Source organism: Poecilia reticulata, linkage group LG13, assembly GCF_000633615.1.
Source record: "Poecilia reticulata strain Guanapo linkage group LG13, Guppy_female_1.0+MT, whole genome shotgun sequence".
In the NCBI taxonomy this organism is placed as follows: Eukaryota; Metazoa; Chordata; class Actinopteri; order Cyprinodontiformes; family Poeciliidae; genus Poecilia; species Poecilia reticulata.
Genome location: NC_024343.1, coordinates 29,190,286 through 29,211,313, shown reverse-complemented (window position 1 = coordinate 29,211,313; position 21,028 = coordinate 29,190,286). Strand labels below are relative to the sequence as shown.

The 21,028-nt window shown below is 40.3% G+C and overlaps 1 protein-coding gene and 1 long non-coding RNA gene across 6 annotated transcripts in view; both read right to left on the bottom strand.

The window, feature by feature from the left end:
• Positions 1 to 21,028, bottom strand: part of nectin1b (nectin cell adhesion molecule 1b) — a 222,878-nt gene that overhangs the window by 57,705 nt on the left and 144,145 nt on the right. The window lies entirely within an intron of this gene.
• LOC103475043 (uncharacterized) overlaps positions 13,022 to 21,028 on the bottom strand; it is a 13,464-nt gene continuing 5,457 nt past the window's right edge. Inside the window, exons 3-4 of the long non-coding RNA XR_535272.1 lie at positions 14,764 to 14,872; positions 13,022 to 13,919 (exon numbers count right to left, since the gene is read on the bottom strand). This is a non-coding gene — a long non-coding RNA (uncharacterized LOC103475043). The remainder of the gene's footprint in view (positions 13,920 to 14,763; positions 14,873 to 21,028) is intronic.

Below are 21,028 nucleotides of genomic sequence, written 5' to 3'. Positions count from 1 at the left end.
ACCTTAAAGTGGTTCCAGTTTCTCTCGATGGCCAACCTGTTGAAACTGTGGCAAATTTTAAATACCTTGGTTCGTTCCTGGACAGTCAGCTCAACTTTGCTGAAAACACTGACCATATTTTGAAGAACTGTTGTCAGAGACTCTACCTTTTAAGAAGACTTAGTGATCTTCTTAAAGATAAATCACCCATATGTCTTGAATTTGGAAAAAAAATAATCATTTTATCAGTACAGAAGGGTTCAGTGAATGCGCATATGAAACTGATGGGTTCGGTACCTCAAAAAAGGTTAAGAACCACTGCCCTACATATATGCTTCACTAAGAGCTATGCTTTAACATAAAGAAGCATCAGTTCAACTGTTACTGTGATTTTATACAAAATAGTGAAAAGATCTGGAAAATGTTGGTGGTTGTTTCAACTAACTATGCAGGAAGAAATTGCACAAAACACTGTCGATTTCACCAACTCAAGTGCTAATGACTACAAATCGCGATGAATGTGATTAGCACAAATATTAATAAAAGAAGATCTGTTGTCTCTTCGATAAAAGGCTAAATTACTGAAGGCCTCGCGGGAATCTCTTGTTTTTCAGCCGATGTCAGGTGCTACAAAAATAGAACAGTCGTCGCCTCTTAGAGCCATAATTAATTTTCTTTCCTTCAGGAAAACAGCTCTGGTGTCTGTTTTCTTTGACAAGAGCAGTTGAAGCTGCCAGGGAACAATCATCGGCTCGGAGAAAATTCTCACTATCCTCCAATTTGAAGAGGAAAGCCTATCTGCTGCCCTCATGATGTCTCCATTATTATCTGCACGCCCCTCCCCGTAGCGACAGGACAAGGCCTCGCTCCCAGGGGGCCTCTTCTCGACGGCCCCCGCTCGGTTGATTCACCACTCATAATGATGGATACACAGAGGACTACTTCACACACAGCCGAACAATGGCAGGCACGTTAGCCCACCTTGTATCCAGCAGCACTCACTGACACAGCCAGTGACTATATATCATGTCTATCAGATTGTCATGCTACGGTTGCCTTGGCTGATCTAATTTTCTGTCTTTTTGTTCCTAAAAGGAACATCATGTCAAAACCTTGCAGTGGAAGAAAGTAAATAGTTATTTTTGTAGCTACAAAAATACAAAAAAAACTTTTTTTTTTTTTTAGTTATTTCATAAAAAAGAAAAGGCAGTGGAGTGATTTGGAGGAGCGAGTGTGAATGTGATGTTGCAGCAAGGGAACAGATAAGCCAGAACTCCTACTGTTGTCTCATCGCGCTACATCATGAAAGCCAGTGGGCTGAATTTCATGCCACTAATGCAAATGCCAGACACAATAGTGTGTTGTATAACACTAATACACAGAGGAGAGGACTGGATCAGAATGCAATTTCCCCCGTTGTGGAGCCGTAGGCACGGGATTTACACTGTCACCTCCTTACACATGAAGTTGGGGGAGCCATCTGCTGCACAGCCTGAGCTCCTTGGCTGCTTCCTATGTAGCTGGAGAAACATCAAAAATTCAAGCTTTCATTTTCTGGACGTAAATTCCACATTAAAGCATCTCACTCATCAAGGTTTCTCTTTTTGTTTTCACGTTTTACCACCAACTAACGAAATGTCGCAGCTTTAGGTGTGGATAGTGAGAGATTTGTGTGCAGGAGTAAACACGAGAGAGGATGCGCCACTGCAGCGTTACTGAGCCGGATTGTTCCACAGAGTACAGCTTCCGTATAGAATGACTGCCAAAAGTTTGCATACACAGTTTACAATAATGAAAGTTCTCATTTTACATTTGAGCTAAAATATTTTTATGGTGGACTGATGGTGAAAATATATTCAAGATATAAGATTTGAGCATAGAAGTTTAGTTTTTCAGTGTGATATTGTGGAGTTAAATGATAGAAAACACAAAAATAAACAGAAATTGATTTTCCAATATGATTGCAAACATGCATCTAAACTAAGGACTGCACAGTGGTGCAGTTGGTAGAGCTGTTGCCTTGCAGCAAGAAGGTTCTGGGTTCGATTCCCGGCCCCGGTCTTTCTGCATGGAGTTTGCATGTTCTCCCTGTGCATGCGTGGGTTTTCTCCGGGTTCTCCGGTTTCCTCCCACAGTCCAAAAACATGACTGTCAGGTTAATTGGCCTCTCCAAATTGCCCCTAGGTGTGAGTGTGTGGATGCATGGTTGTTTGTCCTGTGTGTCTCTGTGTTGCCCTGCGACAGACTGGCGACCTGTCCAGGGTGACCCCTCCTCTCGCCCAGAACGTTAGCTGGAGAGGCACCAGCAACCCTCCTGACCCCACTAAGGGACAAGAGTGCAGGAAAATGGATGGATGGATGGCATACATCTGAACTTACATTGTAATATTTCAAGCTTGCTAATAAAGTTGCATTCACAGCTGATAAACTCAGTTTGATTGGGCTTTTTTGTGTGCAAGATTTGTTACATTTTTAGCTGGTGCAGTTTGCTTAAAACTTAAAAAAAGCTTAAAAAAAAACAAAAAAAACCCCACCCAAATCGTTTGAAAATCCTGTTTACTCCTTCGCCTGTGGTGGCGCTGCAATAAAAATGGAACCAAAACCGAAAACCACTGAAGAAGACACTGAGCGCAACTTCCTTCTTCAATGCAAACAGAAAAGGAGTGGATTTTGGTGGTACATTTTTCAGACTTTTGTTTTGACCTTCACACAGAATACTAAAAAATATACAAAATTTAATTTTGTAATTTGAAAAGATTTAATGGAGACTCTTTTTTCCCCTATTGATAAGAAAGTGAATGTAAGAAAACGAGCTAGAGTATGAATTTTGTCAAATCAAAGTTGTAAAATCAAACACAACTTTGACAGCCTTGAAGTTTGAAAGCTGACAACTTCCATAAAATCTGACCAAAACATTGTTTAAAGGCAGCTCTTCAAATGCTGAATGTCTCACGGCTGCCACTGAAAGGCTGCTATTGATTTACAATAAGTGTAAAGCACCCGTCCATGGAGCCACTCTCCCTCTCCCTCTCTCTCTCTCTCCCTGTGTGTGTGCCGCCTGTCCAGCACTGTGTCAAATCTAAGATGACAAACCTGACCTTGGGTTTTTGTAGCTCCAGCTCCCTCTGATGTGGTGGCAACCTTCATTGTCACTTCTACTCCCCAGTGTTCATTCAGCTGTACCAGATGTATGTGCTTTGTTGTTTTTTTCCCGCTGCTCTGCAGGATTCAGAGTCAGAGTAGCGTCACCGGCCTTCATGCAGTCCTTTGTCAGCTCCCACAGCCTTTGTAGTATCCGACTCACATCAGCTGGTGGCTAACGAGGAATCAGATTTCCCTGACTATTCATCAAGACCACATCAGAAAGCAACAGGTGTGCTTCCAGTCTGTGGTTTGTCAAGATTTTTTATTCTGACTATAAATATATTGTCCTGCGAAGCAAGTTTGACTCCTTCATTTTCACATTTGAATTATTGTAAAGGGAAACAAAAGTGACGCATGGTTTTCAGAACTGCTTACAAATGAATGTCTTAAAGAGTTTGTATAAACATGCAGCTCTGGAATAAAAAAGATCAGCTTCTCTGATTTTACTCTTTATAGGTAAATGTTTGAGTAAAATGAACATTGTTCTTTTATTTTATAGGAACTACCGACAGCACGTCTCCAAAATGCCAAGCAAAAGTTTAGCATTTATTTGCAGGAAATGAGAAATGGTAGAAACACCGAAAAAGATGCAGCGCTTTCAAACCTCAAATAATACAAAGAAAACAAGTTCATATGCATTTAGAAACAACAATAATAATGTTTTAACTCAGGAAGAGTTCAGAGATCAGTATTTGGTGGAAAAACCAGGAGGTTTTCAATGGGTTCACTGCAGCAGCCTCTTCATTTCTTCCAGAGTTGTATTTTGAAAGAGCTTCTGTGAAAAACAACTTAGAAACCTCGGATTTAGATTTGGACAATTTCATCACACAAATATTCCAACTATAATCTACATTTTCCTACTGTAGGTTTAATAACTCAGGCAGGTTTTTCTCCAGCGTTCCCATGACGTTACTGACATCCATTCATCTACTCTGATCATCTATGGTGCAAGAAAAGCCTCGTCACAGCAGGATTTGCTGCCCCCCAGTGGTGGGTACTAATGTGCTAATAGCTGAGCTTATTTTTCATTTAGCACTTTTGCTAACTTTGAAAATGTTCAGCATAATTTGTTTACAGATAAATTCAAAAGTGTTGATTTACTTAGCTGCTGTGAATAAACTGCTTGTAAACTCCCACTTCAAAATAAGAGCATGGATATAAACAGTTTACTACTTGTTGATAAACCAAAACTTCAACAGAAAGTTTACAAAACGGCCAAATAAATTAGCGTTTTAGCTTCTATCTGAAAAAGTAAGTTTAAGGGAAGCTAACTGCGCTAAAGATTTTCAAAGTTAGCAAAAATGCTAAAATACCAAGCAAACAATTTTGTCCACTGCTAACACATTAGCAGATTAGTGTAAGTGTTACCACCACTGGGTGTCACATCAGAGGGCTTTTCAGAAAGAACCATGTGTAATTTTCCTTTCACTTCATGAATACGCACTACTTTGTGTTGGTCTGTCGAACAAAATTGTGCAAAAATAAATTTGTGTTTTGTACGTGAAAAACATCCAGGGTTACAAACACTTTTGATGTTTTTCATTCCTCAGCAGTGATTATAAACTGTGATGCGTGTTTCCATCAAAGTGGGACGGAATGAAAAAGGAGCAACTAGCCGTAAGACCCTGAAATGGATCACAATCTCAGTTACGGACCTTTTTTTGAGTAAATGTGCTCCACATGCGGTCTGACGCAGAGATCCGCTGTCACGGCCGTCCGTGAGTTAAATCACAGGCAAACCGAGAGGCAGATAAAACATGTGCGCTCTCTTTTTACCAGCTCTCCATAGGACATGTTAGTCACACATTCCAAAGCAGGAAGAGTTGAGGTGGGAGGTCAAAGGTTGGGTCCTTTCCAGCTGGAGGATGCCAGAGCAGCTCCAAGCCCAATCTGCCTCAGAACGCGGCGGCGGCGCGGGGGCTAAATGGAAGCAGCTTTATTTTAAGGTGTCTCTGCCACATACCTGCTGTGCTTCATCAAGCCCCGGCTCAGTGAAGACAATTCACAGCCTAATCATGTCATTAAATGTAAAGTGACCCCTGGCAATCAGGTAGACGACAGTAAAAAGGCAGCGTGTTATATTTGAGACGCCGCACTGATGGTATTAGGAGGACATTTGTGCGGTGGAGTTTTGCTAAAATGTTCCAGGCATAAATCTGATCATATTCCAGGAATGTGCTGTGGCTCCTGGCGCTTTTCGTCGATCCCATCAGAAATTGTAATTGCCGTGTCCTCCACGGGGAGCAGAAAACTTTCCAGCAATACTGGGGACTTTTCAAGTGGACAGATTGAGAGTCTGGCTTCTAACCTTTGCCAGCTTCACACCGGCAAAGCCAGTCTGAGACGACCACCTGCTCCCAGCGACCACATCGACTGGTTGCCAGTAACCCAGCAAAGTGTAAGAGTCAAGCTCGCGTTTATCTCTCAGCTCGTGAGTGTTGCAGCCACCTTATGCAGAAGCAAATCCCCAAGCTGTTAGTAATTTAACAGGACGTTTTTCCACTTTGGGTGAAATCAGCAGACTTAATAAAGAGAAAGAAATGTGGTTTATGGGAGTTCATAAATCTGTATTTCATGCTGGTAACTCCAAGCGGGGCATGCTGCTTCGTCTCCTTTTCCTCCCCCACGCTGAGCTGGTAATCTCGTTAAAGTTCAGCGTTTTCAGAGCTCTCCCCTGTGGGAGCGGCAGATCCTGACGTCGCCTTCGTTTCCCAAGCAGGTTGCCGTCGTCATTCGCCTGAATTCACACCGACGGTCTTCAGAACTAACTCCTGGACAAACCGGGCCGAGGATGATGGGGGTTCGAAGTCTCCCCACAGAGGGCAGCACTTCATTAAATGCAAATTGTCAACACATGCGTGTCTTAAGATGGAAGCAGACTCTTTCCACTGTGCGCCTGCTGTGCTGCCTGGAAAACACGTGACCTCGTAGCCATTTTTATTTCACTCCGCCTTATGCTTTAACTTCAGCTTTACATTTCCTAATTGTCACTTGGCGCAGTAATGGATGGATACTGCTGTCATGGCTGGATACGTGTCTGCTGAGGCATTCTGCTCCTCTTTATAGCCACTTCCATTTCTGTGTAAACATGTTGTGACTCGGTGATACATCAGGCCAATCTGGGGAAGTAATCACCAGCCTTCAATAATTAAGAAAAAAATCACTTAGCTCGCTCCTATGCTGATGGCTGGTGCACCGCCGCGTCCGGCGAGGCAGACGAATCGACGGCAAGCGAGCACCAAAGCCCTGCCATCAGTGAATATGAGATTGCAGGATGCCAGGCTGATGCTGACACTGTCATGAGGTATTACCTCTTGTGACAGCCCAAATAACAACAGCTCTAATTAAAGGATGATTGGAAGGGGTGGACCACTACCTCCTAAAGGGGGAATAAACTGCAACATTGCTGCAGGAAGTGAATTGCGATCATTTATTAACTCCAGGATGCCTGTAGCCGATGTCAGGAGGTAATAGCTTATTTTTAAAGCTGCATAACTTTTCATTCTTCCTGCTCGATGGCCTGCACACTCAAGCATTTTAATTAGAAGCATATATAAACATATAGCAATTATTACATTGTCTGAGAGGTGGCTGGTTTTGTAAGGATGAGTAGATTTGGTGTGTTCATAAAATGAAGGGATTCCTTCAGTTCCCACAGTCAGAATGGAAACTAGCAAGAGCTAGCTGGGCGTCCAGCCTCGTTTCTTCTCCATCAGTCACCGCACAACCGTTAGTGCAGCACAAAGCCGCATTCGGGCTGCTGTGCATCCATATCAGTGAAATGTCGCGTGCAGAACGGTTGGATGTGAACACGGTTTCCTGCCGAGACAGAGTACATGTACGGCATCGTCACAGAGTGATTTGAGCGGACGTGTGTGGAGGACATCCGTATTGACATCTGCAGAGAGAAAACTTCCACGTTTGAGCGTGCCGTTCGTACTCTGAGCTGCAAACACTGTCCTTGGATGGTTAATGTCGATGTCAGATTTAGTTATATTACACATTTCCTCAAGATGGCTGCAAAGAAGGATAAGTAAAATACTTAACAGTGGTACAATCAAATATAAGACATAAGCGGAGAAGGCAATAACACAATAGGAACAGCTGTTAAGATTTCTTACCAATCTTACCAATTACATACATTTATTGTGACAAATTCCTTCATTTCCCACAATCCGTACGGATAACAGCAAGTTTGATGAGCCAACAGGGCGCCGAGCCGCGTCTCTTCTCCACCGCTCACCTGTTACTGCGACGCAATGAGGGAGTCTGGCAGATGTTTGTCCTTGCAAATGGTTTCTCCGATTCTAAATCTTACCAGCTCGATTGAATGCAACAGTTTGATGTGGACACCGATTATAAAAACGTGTTTTGCGCGCATTTGTCTCGCAGAGATCCGTACATGTCAACCTCCGTGCAGTGAAGTATGTCTGAGTGTGTGGAGGCCTTTAGAGTTTACAGCCTGTAACTATGTAGCCTACATGTTTGAGACTCTTATTCTGAAGTAATAGAGGAAGTGAAAGATGTTCTGTTGTATTGACAGAGTTTGCTAAAAAAGAAAACCTGACAGAGTGACTAACGATTTGTAAATACAGTAAAAATACCTGTTAGACACTAATGCTGCTAACATAATCTTCCCATTGAGTGATGCATGTATAGTTTAAAATTAACTAAACAAATATTTGTTAAGCCGATAAACGTAGAGAATTTTTAGAGACTTAGAGAAGTACAAAACAGACGAGTTGAGTCTGAAATAGAATATTCTTCCCTGCTTACAGATGAAAATATAGTTTATTTGTAGATTTTTTTTTTGCAATGTGAAAATTTCTCCCCAAATAGTTGCTAAAATCAACAACACTCGAAACATTTTGCATCGACTCATCTCATGAGATAGATGTATATTTACGCCGCAGCTGATCTGAGACTTCAGATGTCTTTCAGCATCACTAAAAGAAGAAGAGCTGAAGAGCTGCTGGTGCAGCCTCCAGTTTGCTCTCATGCTTCTCAGCTCTTTCATCCTCCAGCTGAGCTCCTGTATCAGCTGGATGATGGTTTACTGACTGGTCGCCGGTCCAAACTGGAGGATCTGCAGCATTTGTACTCATCGTATCCCTGCGCTTCTTTTCCCTGCAAGCGCCATGAGGTCACGGTTGCGATTTCCCTCGCCTAGTTAAAAGCTGACAGAGCAACGAACTCACTCCGCCTGGATGTTTTCAGAAGTCGGCTTTCAATTTAACAAATACGTCGTCTGGGGACTCTGTAGATCGCGTCCCGCTGGCTGTTCTCTTTTAACCGCCCCGGCTGCAAAGAGGGTGTTTCAGCTCTCCGTAAATGTATTCAGATTATCACTGATAAGCTGTGTCTGTGGTCCAACACTCCACTGTTTGTTTTCTCTTTGAAAAATGATCAATGATGCACAGTGGCAGACGTCAGGATTTCAGATTTTTCAACTCGCTTCTGTCTGACGTTTCAAGCTTTCATGCTCACAACACCAAATCTTTCAGCTTCAGTGCAGCGGTCATCAACTCTTATGTTTTTAACTTTTTACAATGATTTTCTATTCCAGGAGTTTCATTGAAAATATTAACAAAATACAGAAAACGGAACTACATGCAAAGCATTTGATTTATTTTTCCCTGTCTGCAAAACTGACACCTAAAAAAAAGAGAAACCGATTAAAATAGCTGGAAAAAAAAAGCTGCAGTTTATGCTGAAAAAATTTGAGCTTTCACATTTAATTACATTAAATATTAATCATGTAAAATAATGAATTGGCTGCTCTGGATGCAGATTATAACGCACTGTTATTGAGAATAGTTGCTCATGAAACTGACATTAGGCTGATGCTCTTCGTAACGCGGGCAGATGAGTGGTTGCTAAGGTTATTAACACATGAAAACAATCCACTTCATTACTCAAAATCATTATCCTTCTCATAATTAAACATTACCTTAATTGATTTACATATAAATGTTGAATCGCGTTGGTCACAGCCGTCACTGAAACACTTTCAGTGTCACTGATGCCACTTTGTAAACTATCCCATTTAATTTTACTGGGATTTTATCTGACAGAGCTACTGGAAGAAAATGTCTTTGAATGTTTTTAATATTATGTTGCTGTTCTAGTTTCATGCTTTCAGACGTTGTTGCTCTCGAAGGTGAGTCTCAGGTGTTTGGCATCCTACAGTGGGTTTTTGTTGCGTCCATCTCTCCACTTAGGAAGCATTTAAGTGATTTTATTGAAGGGCACAAGATGGAGGTGGGCATTTAAAACATTGTGATAAAGTTTAAAATCCCCCAAACACGTCTGTGCTATCAGAATTGTTTATTTTATTACTATTTTTCCACTATGTTTACAATGAGGGCATCAGTAAATACCAGTAAATTAGAAAATAAATGTAGTTACTGTGTTCAAGTTAGTGATATAAATCACACAGATGCAATGTTTCTGAAGAGCAGTCACAGTCATACAGCTACCTAAACAAAAAAACGTCATAAATATCATTATGACAATAGTACCACAAAATATTGCGATAAAATTTAAAGTCCACACATCACCCACCTTTAGTAACAGAGTAAAGCGTAAAATATCCGGCCTACAAGGAGTCTAGTTGTGAAACAGTAAATAAACATCATTCTGGGACACATTTTAAGCTTTGAGAGGGGAAAGTCTGCAAATGTTGCTTCCATATTTAAACAAACTTATCTCCACCAAAGTGAGGCCCAAACAACAACACGCCTCTGGGCTCTTCCACAGCTTTAAAACCAAACTGAAGCTTCTTGAAAAACCACTCCAGAGATGACCATCCCAACGATAACCATCTTGTCTGTCTTTGTAAGTTTAGAGTTGAAACACAAACAGAAAAGGGAAAAAAAAAGTACGAGGAGACCTCTCTGCTTGTTTGGTTTGGAAGTGGAGGGAACATATTTGGAACGGATTCTTCCTCGACTCAAATTGAAGTTTGATCTTCAATTTAAGAGCGAAAATAGCATCTTTCACCCGAGCTCATAAAGACTCTGGAGGCGTCACATGACACGAAGTGTAACATATTTCCTGAATTATTCACAGGCTAACACATTAATGATGTTGCCCTGGAAAGATTCCCCTCCAATTCTATTTATAGGAGTTTTTACATTTTCTGTTATCTATGCAGAAGCTTATCTCTTTGCAAAAGATCTTTATCCACCTAAAAGCTGGAAAATAAGTGAAATTCACTCATTAATTTACTGACGTCTTTAGAAGCCAGAAATTTATTGAAGAAGGCATTTTAATTTGTCTGTCTGGTGGGAAACTACCATTTGTAATGGCAGGAAAATGAATGTAAATAGTGTGATTTTGTTGGAAGTTAGTTTGCTTGATGCTGGGTTTTCTCTCATGGTGACCTAAAAATGTCTGTCAGATTAAATGTGGTAAATATGAAACCATCTGCTCCCGCTAATTATGATCAGCAAAATTTTCTGAGTTACTGATGAAATAAAAAAAAAAAAAATGTGTATAGAAAAGAAAACATTGATTGAGACGATAAAATAAAAGTATATGTAACTCAAATTAGGTTCTACCAATATCTGCCTCGTCTTTGTTTTTATTCTCTTTATGCCTCTTTTCTACATCTGTGCACCTCTGAAGCCTTATTTAACATTTTTTGCTAAGATGTCAGTGCAGCGTTTGTCACCCAGAGATAAAGTTTGGTTTTCCACTACAGGAACCTGCTCTGTTGTGTTCAAAGGATCCTGGGCCAAATAGGGCCGTAGTGATACAATGATCTCACGATACGATACACGCTATTCTGCTCACGATACAATATATATTGCAAAATTCAGCAAACGATACAATTCAATACACTTTTGCGATTTTCTGAAAGATTTTAGAGGGACAGAGTGATTTTGGTGATATTTTGTGACTGTTATAGAGTTGGACTGAATTTAACTGAAAACTGATTAAAAGCACCAACTACACAATACCTGGCTCTGGTTGGACACAGTCTTAAAGTCGACAGCTGGACAAAATGAATCAAAGAAGTGGTGAGAAAACACGTTTCTTTTAATTGAAACGGTACAAACTGTAGCTTACATGCATTTGTAAAGTAAATAAAGTCACCAAGTACCTGCTCTGAATAGTTTGATACCATTTTAACCTTGACACTTAACATCTGAAGGAATCACTCTAAGCCTGATGACCTAATCACTCTCCTGGTGAAGCAAGCAGTGAGTGAACAAGGTGACAGTCGGATGTTACGATACTTGAAGATGAATATCAATTTTTTTCTAGGAAAGAAAATATTGATATATATCGCAAAATCGATATTATTACACAGCCATAGGGCCAAATCAGATTACCAGGGAATCTGACCCAACAACAACAACAACGCCGCGGATAGGTTGGCAGCATTTTAGTTTGGCTTTGTTATGGGAAGAAGGTAAACACTTCCTAACGGTTGATTGTTCCCTGTGTCATGTTTCACTTATCTCCCAGTTTAAATTAATATTTTATGCCATATTTAAAATGTGATGTTTTAGCTTTAAACCTGGTTTCCTCTAATAAGAATGAGCTGTTTTTGAAGTGTTAACATTCCTAAATTCAGCTAACTTTGGAGGAAATATGAAAACAATCACAGTTGAAGCTTGCAGTTTCAGTTTTCACCGGAGGAGATAATAAATACACAACAATTTAACATTTTTTAAAGCCTTTTCTTTATCTCACCATGTATCCTGGCCTGAACAGGAGGAGATAAAAATTCTGTGTAAAACTGAGTTTTGTGACATCCTTGAAGCGTGTCACCATTCTGAAAAGTGCGTCTGTATCAGTTTCACTGTTTTCTACTGTAATGATTTAATTTACATTCTCATTGTATTTATGTATTTATTTTTCACATTTAGACATGACATTTATATATAAAAAATTAATTTAAATTAGTGTTTCAAAGAAATTAGTGTTGCCAGATTAATCAAAAGGTAGGCCAAGCTGTCAGTTTCACCATTAGCTTCCACCGTTGAGAATGCTAGCAGGGTACCAAAGCTCCTTTTCTCTGCTCTGCAGAACTTTGCATCACCTACATTTATTTTGAGTTTGTTATGCCTTTCTATAAAGTTTGTAGTTAGCTTTCAGTCTAAATCATTGATTATGTGCTAATCAATGTGCCAAAAGGTGAGAATTAAAAGGTTTCAGTAAAGTCTGGAGCTATAAAGCAAATTAGGTCACATAATTAATATGTTTAGCGCCACTTTTTGAACAAAAGTTTTAGCATCGTCATCGGGCAGCGCAATCAGGACGATAAAAAAAAACCTAAAAAACATCCTGGCTCCACAGGAATCTGTACTGCATGTGCCAGCAGACTGTAATCCAGAAGTACAGGTTTAGAAATTTATGTCCAGCAGGCCTAGCAAGAGAGTGAGATGAGATTTACCATCAGGAAGTCTGCAGAAAGAAGTCAGTCATGCTCACACACAAATCAAATAAAATAAAAACGGGGAGTTTGTAGCAAGAGATTCTCAAAAGTAAAAGCTGAAGATTAAAGGCAATCCATCTGTATGCATAATAAAACATGCACAATCAATTTGCAGGCTAAATATTGAACCACAACAATTCCTCCTGTACATAGAGACTCCCTGCTGTTTGATGGGGAAGCAGCTTCTGCAAACTGGCACTAATGTGGAGCTCATTTTGGGTTATGCAAAGCCAGGTTGCTAGAAGGAGGACGCCACGGTGGGCTGTTTCCACGGCACTTGATATTTCAGTGGAAACACGATGTGGCACTGTTAGTGGAAGGGGCAATCAATACACTGATGAAATGCCTTCATCCTGGATCCCATGCTCTCATAGAGAGAATAATACATCATGTGGGGGCGCAATGATTTCTCAGGCAATAAAAGAAAATAAATCAAACTTGAACAACAGCGGGGGAAAAAAAAGTACGTTTTTTTATTATCTTCCACCTCCAACTCTGAGAAAGCTGCCGAGTTTATAAAGAAATGAGAAAAGCAACACGAGTGAATCTGACAGGTTGGAGCAGTGGAGCAAAGCCAGTTACAGACGTTTAAAAACTCTGCTGACACAGCAAAGAGTGACCATTGAGACATTAGCGTTAGCCATCACCACAAACCACGATTTTATGGCTTAAATGTTCAATGAAGAGGAGAGCTATTCGCAAAGATTTCTGCCATGAAGGGCGGCCAAATAAGGTCACTCACTCATCTTAACCTGGGATTCAGGTTTCCAAGCTTTCCTTTCATTTAAAAATTAAAGAGGCATCCGTTTTTCCACGATTGTTTGACGGCTTGTGGCTAATGCGAGGATAAACGTAACCTTCCTTCTGACGTTTGCCACAGGATCTGGAGTTAAAAGGAGGCGGTGTATCCTCTTCACCACATATATAGGAGAAAATTCCCTTAGAGAAGCCGCCTGACCTCAGATCTGCCACAGACCATGTAACAGGGGTGACTATTGTGATTCTGCACGCATACCATCACCCACTCACCAAAGTCGGAGGCAGCTTTGCTTCCGTAGCTGCAGCAGCTCGGACTGACAGCCGACTTTCAAAGGCTGCTGCTTTCATCGAGCTGCTGAAACTAGTTGCAGTGCGTCCACCGCTAAATACTGCAGGGGAATCTCAGGACTCTGCTGCGGCCGCTGAAAATGATGTGCGGTGGGGCGATCAGAGCGAGGTGGAGGGGGAGGAGAAGGGGACGAGGAAAATTAGACCGTGCCCCACGATCAAGGTTGTGCAAGTTCTTGGAAGGAAGGGAAGCGGAGTCCAAGGAAAATCATCGTTGCAAGAACTCCTACCTCAAGCTGAGCTGAAATTAAAGAATGCTGGTCAGAGGAGGTATTGTTTTGACATAGATGCAGTTAAATTTAGAAAATAAGCAGAATCATGTGCACACTTTTGGAGAAACTACCAGGTTTAAACATTTACATATTTGCATTCTTTGAGCGCAGTTTGTTGCTCTTGGAAACCACCAACTTGCGGCAGGAGGAGAGAGGAGAGAAGGGGGGGAAGGAAAAGATGTCAGCAAGGCCCCAGTAAAAACATACTTCATTATTCTCCGAGCGCCACCGACTCATGCAGCTCGTCCCCGAATCCAAAACAAACACGTCGAACTTTATCCCCAACCTGATAGAGGAGGAGTCGTTTTGTGACTTATGACTCCTCTCATCCTATTGTGCGTTTAGATAAACTGATCCTCTGCTGTTATTAGCAAAACATTTCGATAGTTACTTAACATGTTGGGACTTCAAGTTTGCATGGGGCTCAAACCAGGATTTGATTTGTGGGGACATTTAGCAGCAGGCGCCTCACAGCCACTAACATCTGCAGACAATTATGCAAAACTGTCTGTTCTCACTTTGTGTTCAATTAACACATTAAAAGATTAATACAAATTTCTAAGATTTTCTGCTTTCGGGAATATGATTAAAACAATTCAATCTGCTTCACAGTGGGGAATAAACTGTGCAAAAAATGTTTTTTCTTTTTCTTTTATCTGACTTGCTAACAGTCAGTCAATCTAAAACTGGAAGGTTTAAGAAAAACAGGCCAAGTGTTAAAGGTGTTCACAGTGAATATGGTAACGTTTCCAGCTACATTTAGTTTTTCAGGAAACATAAAATGATTATAAAGTAGGATTCTTCTTAATTAACCTGATCATAAATATGAAGTCTTGAGATTAATCTTGTGAAGGGCGTAGGCCTTCTCGGGGCCCCTGGCTGGCCCACTTAATCTTTGGACCGGCCCTGGCTTTGTCTGCATCTGGGAAGTAAAACAGATCAGATTGGATTACATCTTTACTCTGAAAAGAAAGAGTACTTCATTCCGATAATGAACTAATTATCCAAAGTAGCAGCAATCAAACATCTCCAGAGAAAAAGAAGTGAACGTGTGCTCTAACTTCATAAGACTTGAGTCTGAATTAATTACAGATCAAAGTGCTGCCAGTGAGCATCGCATCACACTGCGAGAGGAGATGATGCTGCTAAAGTGGGGCTTTGACTTGTTACCATGCGAGAATCAGGGGGTAACTGATCTGCAGACAACTTGCTAAAAAACCCCATCCGCAAAACTGCTTCCATGTGGAGGTTTCCAGCGCCATTTACGACCAAACGTTTCTTTGTTCAGTTCCAGTGGAGCTGCAATAGTGTAATTTCAAGGAGCATTGGAGGAAAAGACCCGGGTGGGCAGCTAGTTTCTTAAAAACCAGATGCACACATTATCCGTTCATTTCAGATGAATATTTAGAGTGAGCTTGCGAGATTTCAGATTTGTTTTCGTGACGGTTCTATAAATAGTTGAAATCAAGCACAAAGAAATGCTGTTTTCACACTTTGAGTTTGGTGATTCATCTCTGCGTTTTGCTTGAGTTTAAACAGAACCAAATGTCTGCTTTGCATGCTGCAACGTGCAACAATACTTCTTAAAGCAGTGCAACAATTCAGAATCAATACAATTTATCACATTGCGACTCACAAAGAGAGTTGCTTGTGCCAAACGCCAGTTTTCATATCGACTTGTGTTATGACTGAGTGTGTGCTTTTGGCAGCAGTTTGTTTGGATTGTTGATAGTTGGTTTATTATGCCCCAGAGCCTGAAAGCTTCATTGTGTTATTGGCTGAACAAATCTATGTTACAGACATTTGAGGCTTAAGCAAAACCAAATTATTTTCCTCACTCCTCTGTCATGTCTGTAGCGTCTGGTCAATTTTGCAAATTTTAATCTTCAGCGATCTCAGGAAATCAGATCGCTGCGGCAGCCCTGGAGCTTTTGTGTCCACAAGCCTCTTTCATGAAAAACATTACACAAAAATCAAACCTCAGAAAGCTCTCAAAGAAATGTTGTTTTTTTTTGGTAGAAGGTTTTTCTTTTGTGTGTGCAGCACATTTATGGGTTTTCCAGATGTGGTGGCATTCATCACCTGGTTTGCCTGAATAAAAAAAAGAGTCTCTCAAAGGGGACATGTGTTGGCTGCTTTTAGGGAGGCCTGGTTTACAGTAAACCAACATGTTTTCAAAACCTTACCAACAATCAAAACCCCAATCCCAAGCAAATGGTTAGTGAAACTGAAAAGAAACATCTGAAAACCGCAGAAAAGTTTAAACTCAAACAGAAAGAAAGGTTTTTATGGCATAAAGAAGCATGATACTTTCCCATTTTGAAATGGGATACAAAAGGAATTCAGCAAACATATTAATTTCTGAATATCCAAGCACAAAATCTGTACCCATTATATGCATTTGTCGCCCTACTACTTCCATCATTGTGGTCATTTTTACATTTCTGATCAGACATGACAAAAAAACGTGGAAAGGTCGACAGAAATCTAGGTGTTAGGACCAATATTTGGTAGACTTTCTACCATTATTTCACCTAATTTTCAGTCATGTCGCTTTGCATTTACAATGTAGGAAAAGCCATGACACAAAAACAATATTGTCCAAGGTGCTCAGTCCCTTCTGCAGAAATCTCTCCTCGGATTGGGAGAACTGAAAAAACACCATCAGTTCTCCCATCAGCGGTAAATGCAGAAGGAATCACACCCCCTGAACCCTAAATCTGTGTGCTGCAGATTGATTACTGTGAGTTTGCCCGACCACAACATTCCCTGCACTTCCTGTTTGATCAGTTTGTTGCCTGTTAAGGTCAATTCCCTTCTGTTGACAGGCAGCGATCATTTTCTTCTCATTGCTTCCAGTGACTTTTGGGTCAGTACCAGTATCGACACCATGCTGAACAAACCTTTGCATTCCAAACATATTTTACGCTAAAACTGACTTTACTCAACACGTTTCTGTTCTGTTTTCATTTATTCCTTTTCAAAATGACATATTTGCTGTGCGCTACCAATACTAATGTCAAAACTCTTAGTTTATATGTTGTTTTTTTAAGCTGATACTTGAAAACTTTCCACTACTCCTCCTGGCTACACAACTCAAGGGACTGCTGACTTTCAGAGTGCACCTTGCAGATTAATCCCATCAACAAAAGGAAAGATAGAGAAGCTACAGTATGTTCCAATTAGCTCCACCGCTCACTGTCTACTGATCTCTTCCAAACAACTTGACTGCTCCACCTGGATTATCTGCCGGATGTTAGACTGCCTGAGCCTGATTGTGTGAACCTGCGTGCACAATGTGCATGCAAGTGTGTGATTTAATTAAAGTTTGAGGCAGAGTGGGAAAAGTTTGATTCAGCATTGGCAGAGTGAAAAATTGTCTCGTTTTCTTGTCTTCGTTTCTGTGTCGACTCTTATCGCCCTTTAAGCTCGGCCACTGCACAGGTTATCTCCAAATTACAAACAGAACTCATTTATTCTTCAATTGAATTAGGTCCTGGAGAGAGGACTTGCACTACCATCTCTTCTTTATGAAACAGCCCCAACACCGCTGGCTTTCCACCGACACAATGATTAAACCGCAACGCAGCCTGGATCAAATACCTCAATCAGAAAGTGCTGCTTGTTCTCTTCCTTTGTCTCACTAACAATTCCTCTTCCCTTTGGTCTCTCTTCCCTCTTAAATCCCAGCAACAATGACGCGAGGCTTCTGCAGAATGTATTCCTGGCAACACAATGCACAGCTTAACCGAAACACCACAGGTGTAAAAAATAAAAAAAATAAAAAAATGCACCTCCTACCAAATCAAATTCAACAACCCACAAAATTAATTAAATGTTTTCTGTAATTGTTCCAAAGCTTCATGGGAATGATTGCAAATAGAACATCACCACCTGACACCTTAACTTTTTACTAATTGTAAACATTATTCTAGTCTATTCTGAGTGACTTATTTACTACACACACAGTAGTAATGTAACCAGTTTTTAGTCAAAACTGTTTATTTGGAAGGAATATTGTAGTTATATTACTAAAATCTTGCTAATCTAGTGTTTTATGAGTATTCAAACCCATGGTTGAAGTTACCATGGAAACAATCACAACCTCTTGTAAGGTTGGGTTCTACAAGCTTTGCTCGTTTCAGGTCCTCAAACGTTAATTTATTGGTGCTTTTAATCCAGACTGACGTCTAATCTCATTTTAGCTGTGCACTTTGGGGTTAGGATTATGTTAAAAGACAAATCATTATCCTACTGTTAGCGTGTCTTCAGTCAGAGGCCTCTTCGGAATCGTTGCATGACTGACTGCTACAGGACATTCTTCCTGTCTTTAGCGTCCACAACTATTCAGACGTTTGGATAATATGACAACATTTAACTTTCCTTTGGGATCAATTAATTCTTTTTTAATTGAATTAAACTGAAATCTGTCTCATAATAAGTTTCTAATATCAATAACAATGTAGTCACTGTGTAAAGCTTAAAATTCCCAAGAAGTTAGTCTCTTACTTGCAAAATGAAAGATGTTTGAAAGACAAAACTGATATGAAAAACTAGATTTCACTTTCTAGACACAAATGCAGCTCACATCGCGTCAATCATTCTCCCTGAGCAGACATCTTGATTAAAACATTAAAGAGCAAAGAAAAATCTGTCCTTTCCTGAGATTTATAAAAGCATTATGGAGGACATAAATAATTCTTGATCACATTTCTGGCTGCTGCAGTAAAGTATTAATCTTCGATGTTTCTCCTATACCTCTAAACGCAAGTGGAACTGAGCAGTCTTGTTTTTCTACAATGCTGAAACATCTGGTTCCCCACTGCACTCACACACGTTACAAATGCAGATACGCTGTAGCATCCATCCGTCTGTGAAAAAACAAAAACAAAAATAAAAACACTGATTATCAGGTTTTGTGTCTCTTCATTCTCTTAGAAAACTGAAAGCCACAGCTGTGACAGATTTCTGCTCAGTTTGACAAAGCTGTGGAAAAAAAGCGGCGAGTTGCAAGTTCAAGCCCTCGGATCTGGAGGGTGATTGTATGAGAAGATGTAAGTGAAAGAGGAACGATCACGAAAGATGACGCTGAATTAATTTGGATTCAGAAAGTGCATTTTCTGGTATTGCGGTTGTTGGAGCAGAAACAAAAATGACAGCAATTAACTAAAAACGAAACACAGAGGCACTAAACTGTCTTGAAATATTAGTGAATACTTTCCTTCGGCTCTTTTTTTTAAACTATTCATTACTATTTAAGAAAAACATATTTTCTTCCTTTCTGTTCTTCTTGTGCTGTTACATTCGCGTGTGATAAAATCTTAAATGGTGGAGAGCTGCAGATGATATTATGGTGATTATTTGCTCCTATCAAACTGCTGTTTGCTGTACATTTTCATTGCACACAAAGACAGGCCAATGTAAGTAAATAGTGCACAACATTGTTTCTGAAAGACACAATCTTTTGGGCACTTGTTGAAAAAACTGGCGTACTGGAGTGACAGTGGTAGGGTTGCTGGTTAGAATTCCCATTTTGTCTGTCTCAGTCGTTGTCATTGGTGCATGGTAGCCTAGCTTCTATCAAACTGCCCCAGGGCAGCTGTGGCTACAGCGTAGTAGCATTCCTTTAAAATACTATTGTTAGTTAATAAATCACTGAATGTCTGAGCAGCAAAGTCCATTAAAGACCCGTTGCTGTTGTATCCACCTTCCGGTCCGATCAGGCCATCTGTTTCAGAACCAAACACAGAGGAGCAGCATTCAGTTTTATGCTACTGTAATCTGGAACAAAATTCTAGAAAATGCAAAAATGCTGAATCACTGAGCTCCTTTAAGTCAAAGTTAAAGACCCATTTGTTTAGAGCTGCCTTCGATTAATAAGAACTGAAAATTCAAACTGTAGTCTCTCTTTCAACCTGCTATTGTTTCCTCTTACAATGTGATATCTATTTCTTGCTTGTTATTTTGTTTTCCTTGCTATACAAATAAAATTGCCTTGCCTAACCTTGATGTTCCACAAAATGTGTTTAATTTCCACGTGTTTCGCTCTGCGTGACGCATAACTATTTGGAATGAGTCACAACGCGTGCAGCATCTTTAGATCCAGTAGTGACTCATATAGATTAGCAGCAAAATCATAAGTAAACACAAAATGTCAAACCAATGAAAAGAATGAGAAGCTGCAACCCTATAGCATAATATGTTGCAAGCTCTAAATTTTCACCATTTTAGTAAGAAACCGAGCTTACTAAGACTAATATGATACTTAAACAACGATCCTCCATTGTCCTTTTGTCGTTCTTGGAGCCGAAATGATGAAGTCAAACCAACGTTAACAGCAGAAACGACAGAACAGAGAGACTGAGGCACAAACAGCTCACATGGTGTTACATGTGTAGAGGATTCTACACTAAATCTGCTTTTAGAGGCATTGAATGAAGAAATAATCACCATAGGAGTTGCATCAAGGCAGAAAAACAGGAAAATATGAAGCAGGACGTGATCCAGAGGTGTGAAGGACAGTTTGAGAGAGCGTCCCGTCAGCCAAGGCCAACGCCCTTCTGCACAATTTCAAATGGATCTGGATCAGCAGTCAAATTTTTAAATGCTATTTCAAAATCTGCAGCAAATCTCCATTTTTCAGCCGTCCTCACTGCACTTTACTGAACTCGGACTTGAGACGTGATAGTTTCCTTAATGTAAAACACAGTTGCACCTTACCCATCTGCTGGCTCAGCAACTGGCTGAAAGAAAGGATAAAGAATACACTTCCCACTGGCTACGAAAAAAGACACTTTTGGTTGTTCAGAAATATTTTCTGGTCTCAAAAATAGACCTTAATTAGCAAGTTTCTCAATAATCAGCCAAATGTAGCCTGACTATCTGCGTGAATAGGCCAACTAATTAACCTTCTAGCAACTTTTTAAAAAATACTATTAAATATAAAGAGTCTTCTGTGGTTAATTGTTCTAAAATAAAAAGTACCATCCATCCATCCATCCATCCATCCATCCATCCATCCATCCATCCATCCATCCATCCATCCATCCATCCATCCATCCATCCATCCATCCATCCA